Below are 8,808 nucleotides of genomic sequence, written 5' to 3'. Positions count from 1 at the left end.
TTTGTGCATAATGACGCGGCGCACATAAAATGTGTCTCATACAATCATTTGAGGATAATGTATCAAAATATAAATATTTTGAAATATAAAATGTGAGATACCGCCTCCATGGAGGGACTATTCTGTCCAAGTATTTGAATTTGAAGATTGAGAAAATGTACCCGAGTCAGAAGGATTTTGTTTAAATTGTTGGTACTTTTGTTTATTTAGCTGAAAATATTGTTTAAAAACTGGGCTTTGTTAACATGTAAAAAGGGTAATTAATTTTATCTTGACCGTTTTACTAAAGAAAATAATACCGAAGAGACGAGAAATTTGATTTCAAACTTTTGAACTTAAATATAAAGAAAGATATGTGCATTTTGGAAAGATATACTGGATTCCCCGTTCATTGAATAATATTGTTTTTAGTCTTTTAAAGACAATTTATTGTCTGGATGGACTTTTCCTTTAAGAGATGAAATAAGTAATCACGAGGAAAACAGACATAACATCGGGTTTATCATCTTATTGATTGATGCCTATTGTTTTTACCGTCAGGACTATTACACTGTAAAAACCAGGGTGTAGAAATTCTTACACCAGTATGGTATTGAATTTTTGTGACACCATTGGTGTTGATTATAGTCTCAGTGGTGTTATTTTTTAAAACCGGTCAGATTTAAGCATGCATTAATAATTACTGGGTGTTAAATAACACGGTGCAGTTTTATGCTCGGTGTTGAAAGTATAATCACGTGATTTCATTTAAGGCGGTTGATTGGTCGAATAAGTTTTCACAAAGTGTACGGGCGATTAATGACTACTTTACACGTGTTCTTAGAAAAATACATTTTTCATGATTTGTTAAGCAAATTATGACAATGCACATCAATTTTGTGATTTGTATTTTTCTTTGGCAATTATTGACAATAGATTACTTGTCCGATCTTGTTACAATTACATTAACATTTTAGCAATAGATATATTGATTATATGATTACTAATCAAGAAACAACATGCATGTTTATTATATATTCGTGTACCAGCCTGTATCACTTAAATGTTTATCTTAAATGTACTTCAAATGATCTATGTGATGGAGTTAAAGGTATTACAAAGTTTTGGTATGGGGTCATGAATTTGGTTCAAATTAACATATTGGAAGCATATGCGTTTCTACAATATTCATTGATCGTTGTCCCGGTTGAAATCGAGTCTTAAGTTATGAAATTATAAATAATAAACTCTTTATGTTGTATAGCTCCCTCTCAAGGTCAAGATATTAATTTAGCTATGAAACAATGTTTCTTGACTAAAATCGACCGATTAGTTATTCCCGTTTGGAAATTATATTTCACAACTACATATTCTGAGATTTTCATGGTCGCAGCTACCATTGTACGGCCGTAGGCGCTACTTGAAGTTTTGATCAAAATTTAACGGGAGCACCGGTACATTTTTATATTCAAGTTTTCTCGAAAACAGAAGAGTTTTAGGGGTTAATTTTTTTAGTGCTTATAATACATCCACAGGGGCATCTAAATATAACAAAATTGTAAAGATTCACTATCCACCCAATTTTCAAAATTCCCAAAACTTTGTATTACCTTTAATGCAATGGAGATTAGAATATACCTATTGGTGGACAGTTACCAACATCGATTGTGAATTATCAGTTTACCACTGGTTCTTTTACCCTGGTCGATAATGGTCGATAATAGGAAATATGGAATGTGGGACCATTATAAATGGTAAGAGTTGGGAAACATATTGTTCTATTGGATTTAATTGTACCATTGATGTGGGCTTAAGGTTTCAGTCTAAAGTTTTGCAACGCATATTATATACGAACGATCTACTGTTTAAAATAAATTTAGTCCCAAGAAAAAAATGTACATTTTGTAATGAACAGGTAGAAACAGCTATACATCTGTTTGATTGTACGCATGTTAAACATATTTGGGGTAGGTTAGAGCACTCGATTAATACTGGAACCGGAAATAAATTACCATTTTCATTACAAGATAAATTATTTGGTTTAAGAGGTTCAACAAATTATGCATTGAATTGTATACTGATTGTGGTGCGACAGATGGTGTATACTTGCAAAATAAAGAAACAATTGCCCGACTTTGATAATATTAGAGTTTCGATTATAAATTACTTCAAAAACAAAAAGTATTAATTTTAACACTCTGGTTTTTGCAGTGTAGGTAACCGGGAAATGGGCAAGTTGTTATTACATGTACCTGTAACCTATATAATAACGACTAATTTACAGGGGAAGTCAACCCTTACATTAAGTTGTTAATTTTAAAAGCAGAAGAATGAGGGGAATATGTCAGTAAACGTTTAAGCAAATTCCTATTGAAATACGAAACCAATGAATAAAAAATAAAACATTGACAAATCTGTAACGTATCTTGGGAGGTGCCCTCCCATTTGGTCTTTCCTAAAACAAAATCAGAAATTCGTATTTAGCCCTGCAGCAAATTTGCAATCATACATGTACCCTAAACATGATTATTGCAATTATTGCTTGTATATATACTACTCATGTATGAAACAAATCTATTCTGTCATGAATATCAGAAAAATTGAAGATTGTGAATGGTTCTGTACAGAGAAAATTTGAGATGACCTCGCAAAATACGTCACCGTGCTGCCAATTAGTGTTTCACTTATGACAATTAAAAAAACAGTTTTCAATCGATATTATTCAAACTTTCACCACGTTTGTTTCTCTTGTATCTTTGTTGTTTTAATACGAGCAGTTTATCAGGTGGACTTTCCATTTAAATAAATGTCCGCGCCTGCGAGTTTTAATCAAGTAAAATTAGAATTATTATAAATATTCTTAACTTAACCCATGTAGATTCGATGGATCACAGTAAAACAACCCAGCCGTATGAACTGATGTGAGAGATACTGACTCGCTTCTGGTGTCACATATCAGAGCTTGACTGTACAAACAAATACATGGATACATTAATCTTAATCAGACGGAAAAAAAAAGATACCCTCTAGGATAAAAATTTAGTACTGGTAACGCGATTGCATTGTGAAAGAAAAGGTGTGGAAAGGATCAGAAACAGTTGATCATGTAGCATGTAAGTATTGGTGTGCACTGCAAGGTTCTGGAGTCATCAAAATCATAATAAATTTGACCGAGTCTTGGTAAAGTAACAAGCACTCACATAGAAAGCTATATATGGGACAACACACATGGTGTCGGGGCTAGTACTACCTTGATTTCCTTGTCTTTCTATGCTCATTACTCAGCCAGTATACGTTTTCTTCCAAAATTGCTTGGCACATGTCATTTATTTGTAATCTTGAACATTCAGTGTAAGTTTCGTTTGATTCTGTGAGATTTTTAATTTTTTTTTACCAGTACTGGAGTTTATCTTTAAGAGCAAGTCAAGGTAAATATGGCGGGGTATATGGCGGGCCAAGCATGCCACTATCCGTACAACTATACAACGACTATACGTCTATCCAGCCGGTCAATCAGAACGCAGGGAACTGTACATCTATAAAACTTTAACAGTGGCGGATTCATGGGGGCACAGGGGACACGTGCTCCCCCCCCCCCCCCCCCAGTAAACAAAAGGGGAAAGGTGGAAGGGAAATAAAGGAGAAAAAGGAGGGGAAAGAAAAGGGAGGGGGAAAGAAAGAAAAGGGAAGCAAGAAAGAAGAAGAAAAGAGGGAGAAAAATAAAGGGAAGAAGATAACCCCCCCCCCTCCCTCAACAAAAAATCACAAGAAGAACAAACAAAAAGAGATGAAAAAAGGGGGAAACAGATTTTTTTTAAATTAGAGAATTAAACAACGATAGATAATAATAATAATAATAATAATAATAATAATAATAATAATAATAATAATAATAATAATAATAATAATAATAATAATAATAATAATAATAATAATAATAATGGGATAAAAACCAGGGGCGTCTGGCAGGATATTGTCCGTACAATTGCGCTGCTTTCGGGAAAATGGGAAGAGGAGAGGGGAAAATGAGAGGAAAAGGGAAAGAAAAGAAGAAAAAAAAGAAAAGGAAAAGAAAGGAAGAAAAGAAAGAAAAGGAAGGAGGAAAGAGAAGAGAAGAGAATAAAGAAAAAGAAAGAAAGGAAGAGAAAGCATCACCATGCAAGCCGATACTTATAAGCATTATCTAAGACTATTATCATCAGGCGCGGATCCAGGATTTCTTAGAGGGGGGGGGGGGCCAATTTTTTGCTCCCGAAAATTTGGAAATCGCGCCGGCCGAAAATTCGCTCATGGGGGGGGGGGGGGGGTTAGTGAGCACTAATTTTTATTTATTTATTGGGGGTCGGGGGGCACGTGCCCCCTGTGCCACCCCCCCCCCCCCCTCCGCCACTGATCATCTTCAATTCATTCTCACGCTCGTTATTATTTGTACTGCGAATTCGCCTTTATTCAAAATTCTGCCATTAACAATAAACGTATGTCCACATGAACTGCGAAATATAAAGGAAAGGCCGAGAAAAAAATCCCCGCAAGACTGGCATGATTCCAATAAAGAAGGTGGAGGAATGGATATGCATAAGCGTTTTTTAATTAGTTTCTCAACCAGAATTTTCTTAAAGTTTCACTGACATATTCCCCCTCATTCTTCTGCCATTCCGTGTTTAAAATCTCAAATTGTTCATACTCCATCAAAGCAACACACAATACAAACTCACCCAAGCTAGACGACAGCTGCTATTTTAATCTTTGTAAAATGAATTCCAAAAGAACGTTGACAACGTAGCAACTCCTTCGAGTTTAAAACATTTGTTGGAAGAAGATTAATTCATCAATATCTTATACTAGTTTGTGCTTCAGACGCAATCGAGATGGTGCCGAGTTGCATATCATCCAACTTCAAACCATCTTCGGTGGCATGCATGTACAGTTTCAAATACGACTCACATTATGCAGACTTACAGTGCAAAAGAATGGCAAGCAAGAAGAAAAAAAATATGACAATTGATAGGCACCGTTGCACTTCATGAATAAGATAATATGAATGGGAAAAACAGCATGCTTCCATTGGGTCCCCTTTTCACAAAAAAAATATTATCAGTGACAATTTAGAGTATCTGATAAAAGCATATACTACTGAAATCGTTGCAATTATCAATTGGCTCTGAACAAAATTGTTACAGCATGTTGACACTTATAATTAATAACAAGTCTAATGAAAATAGAGCCCAGGAGATTATTGTTTCAGCATTAGTCATAGAGTGCGAATGATATTGCTTTTCAATGGAATTTTTAACACACTTTATGCATACTTTTTTAAACAAAAGTTTCTCTTGACAACTGAAAAACTCGCAAGAGGGTTGCCCGAAATGCTAATGAATCGTATGCACATTACACATAGCGAGAAAGTGAGTATGATGTGGAATTAGCACCTACATATAGATTCATGTCAAAATAGAACAAATTACGAAGATGGTCCTTACAATTACGTATTAACGAAAATTAGAGTGTTTCAATGTCTCAAAATGTAGTTTTTCTTGCTTTGTGATTTTTCGAAAGATACCTGAGATACATTTTTGTTTACCAATGTTTCCATATTCACTGGTTTTCTATATCGAAAATGAATCAACCTACAGTTAGTATTTTTGTCAAAATAATGAAAAATATATAATCAGTAATCCATGTAAAGTCGTTTTATATGAACTGTATGTCACTTTCAAATGAAAGTATAAATATATTTTTTTGAAACCATTGCGATATTGTTTGCGATTTTTCTTTCGATGGGCAATCTACAAACTTATTGGAACCGTACATGGCGATAACAATATCTAACGCATCAAGTTCCTGGTCTCATCATCATGTTCATTGCGAAAAATTAAAAATATAGTATAATACTTTCTATTACCTTGGGACAAAAATATTCTGAACCTGGAGTTGAATCCAGTAGACAGTTGACCAGGGGCAGCAGAGCGTCTTTCAAAGTTCGGCACCATTGATAGAAGGGCATTGATAGAAGATTCTGGAAATCTCAAATCAGAAAATATACAATGTTTAGACATTGGTTTATATCCCTAATCTCTGATTACATTATCATTGGTGAATTATATGTTAGTTTCTTGCTTTACAAGGTCCAATATACTGCTTAAAGATGCTATGTCCCTTTTGCAGCCAACGTCAAATTCTGTAGAACGTTGCAGGATTATAACTCGTGTATGTCCTATCTGTGAAATTTAACCATTAGTAGTGTCCTAGTATTCAAATTATGCAAGGAAACCTGTTAACCTTCTAGACTTTACTATCAGAAAATATTGAGTGACTGTTTGATATCTATTGTTCTTTGGAAATAACATACGTAAAATGAGCCTGTATACCAGGTACATTAGCATTGTGTCTACATCAATGACCCACTACTTGTAATTGCCAAAATTAAACTGATTGAATCGTTGTGCAGCACAAAACGTACGACCATTTGGTAAAAGATTATGGAAATCAGACTATTACTTAGATGCTTGCAATCACTTAAGTCGATTCGATATCAAATGGTCGTTATTTTCCCACTAAAAGCCATTTTTCAAGCCCTTTCGTTTTTAAGGAAGTTCTAAATTAGTATTGTCTTTCAAATTCCTTTGGCATTTAACCTTTCAATTTTTTTTGGCCTGCAAATGGGACATAGTACCTTTAAGTATCATTATTTCATGTTGGTGTGATGGTCTAAACATTTCTTTGCGAACGAGCGAAGTGAGCCAGCACAAATTTAATGATTTGTGAGGTGGCAGTGCGAAAATTTCTTCCTGGTCTCCTTCTTAAAACGATGATTTTTAGACGCAAAGAGCGATCGAGTCTACTCTGACATCTGCAGTTCACCCTAACCCTAATATGTGGAAGTGACAGGTGGAGGGAGGGGGGCTTGGGTTTTTAACGTATAGTACTTCAGGAAAAGGGGGCACATATCCAGAGGGAAAAGGATGCTGATTATAAAATAAAAGGGACATTTTAACATAATATATAGGAACAGGGGCAATTATCGGTAGAAAAAGGGGTACCTGTCAACTTTGATTAAGAGCACTCATCAGAGTTTAAAAGGGGCACTAGCCTAAAATGAATAGGGGCACGTGTGAGAATGGAAAGGGGCACGTTTACAAAGGAAAATTGTCACTTGTAAAATGAAAAGGGGCACCCATGAGATGATAATAGTAGCATCTATCAGAGGTGTAAGCAGATGCATTTATGAGAAGGGGAAATAGCTCTTATCAAAAAAGAAAAACAAGGGGCATTTATCTGAAGGAAAAGGGGCACTGATTAGAGAGAACAGGGGGGGGGGGGCACGTGTAGAACAAAATTAAGGGTGAACTTATCGGTGGAAAAAATTGGCATTCATCAAAGATAAAAAGGGACAATTATCAGAAGGGGAAGGGGCACTTATTACAAAAGAAAAGGGCACTTGTTTAAGTAAAATGAGCACCTGTCGGATCAGAAGAAGGGCAATTATAAATAAACGGGGCACTTATCAGGGGTGAAAAGAGGCACGTATAGGAATGTTGAACGGGCAACTATTAGAAATAAAAAGAGGCACTTATCTTAAGTTAGTGGAGGTAAATGAGGCACATAGGGTATTTGAAGGAAAAAAAGTGTGGGGATATTTATTAATTTACTCGAGAGGTTTTACTGCTCACTTAGAATGTACTCAAATTGCAATATCTCTTGGTAGAAGAAAAATTTGAGGCCCTCATTCTGATTTCAGTATATAGCCACTTGGAACCTTTTACATCAAATGCAACAGTCATGTTTTGGTGATTGGTACACTTGAAATTTACTACAAGGAATCGATAACACGATCAGTAAAGAGAGTACACCATGTAAAACAAGGTATGCTCCATGTCAGATTCATCAACAGGGTTAGCACGTATAAGTTAATCTTATGTAACCGAGCTTAATACATTTGTTATTTAATTGTTATTATGTTTTGCGGCGTTCAAAGGAGTAATACACTCTGTAATTGAATTTCAAAAATATGGAGACGTTATTAAGTTTCTGTACTTTCTCTTTTACAAATTAATACTGGATATAAGTGTGCATGTGTGCGCACGCGTGTGATATTGGCTGTGGAGGGTTTTTGAGGGCTATACGTGAGGGTGTTCTTGCCTGTCAATGTATGTTATTATGGTGTGTTTACGAATATGAGTGTGCGTGTGTCAGGGTGTGTGCGTGTGAGGATGAGCGAATTGCAGAAAGGATCTACTACGTACTTAGCTGTAAAGCCTCCGTTTATATATCACCAAATTGAAGGTAAGTGTGCACCTTAGATCTTATTATGAATATCTGATATGTTCCATAAATGTTGGGGATCTTTCTCATTGTTTTCTTTATTCTTCCCCTTGATGTTCGTCCCTAGTCCCCACCACATATGCAATGTGGATGTATGGATGTCCGATATATTTCATACATTTTAGAGATTCGTCTCCAATGTTTCTTTTTAATGTAGTTTTGTGAATTATTGGAAACTTTCGACTTTACGCTTATGAATGTCTTCCAGCTCATCACGATAGAATGATCGGCTGTTGTATAAATGCTACCACATATCCATGATAACATCCAACCCTTGGTTTTGACATTTTAATTTTCATATTTTATGAAGTCAGGGAATGTATGTTTATCTTATGTGTTTGACTAACTTTAATGAACTGATGTTGTAATCCTTTAGTAAGAAGGGTTATTCGCGCACAATGAACAAATCATAACCATAAACGCCACTTAAAAATAAAGGCATGAACATGGTATGTAAGGCTTCTAATAGGTGATCTCCTACTTCCCCATGAAGAAAGAGAAATGAAA

Source organism: Strongylocentrotus purpuratus, unplaced genomic scaffold (genome assembly GCF_000002235.5).
Source record: "Strongylocentrotus purpuratus isolate Spur 01 unplaced genomic scaffold, Spur_5.0 spur5_scaffold_20, whole genome shotgun sequence".
NCBI lineage: Eukaryota > Metazoa > Echinodermata > Echinoidea > Camarodonta > Strongylocentrotidae > Strongylocentrotus > Strongylocentrotus purpuratus.
This window is presented reverse-complemented; position numbering follows the sequence as displayed.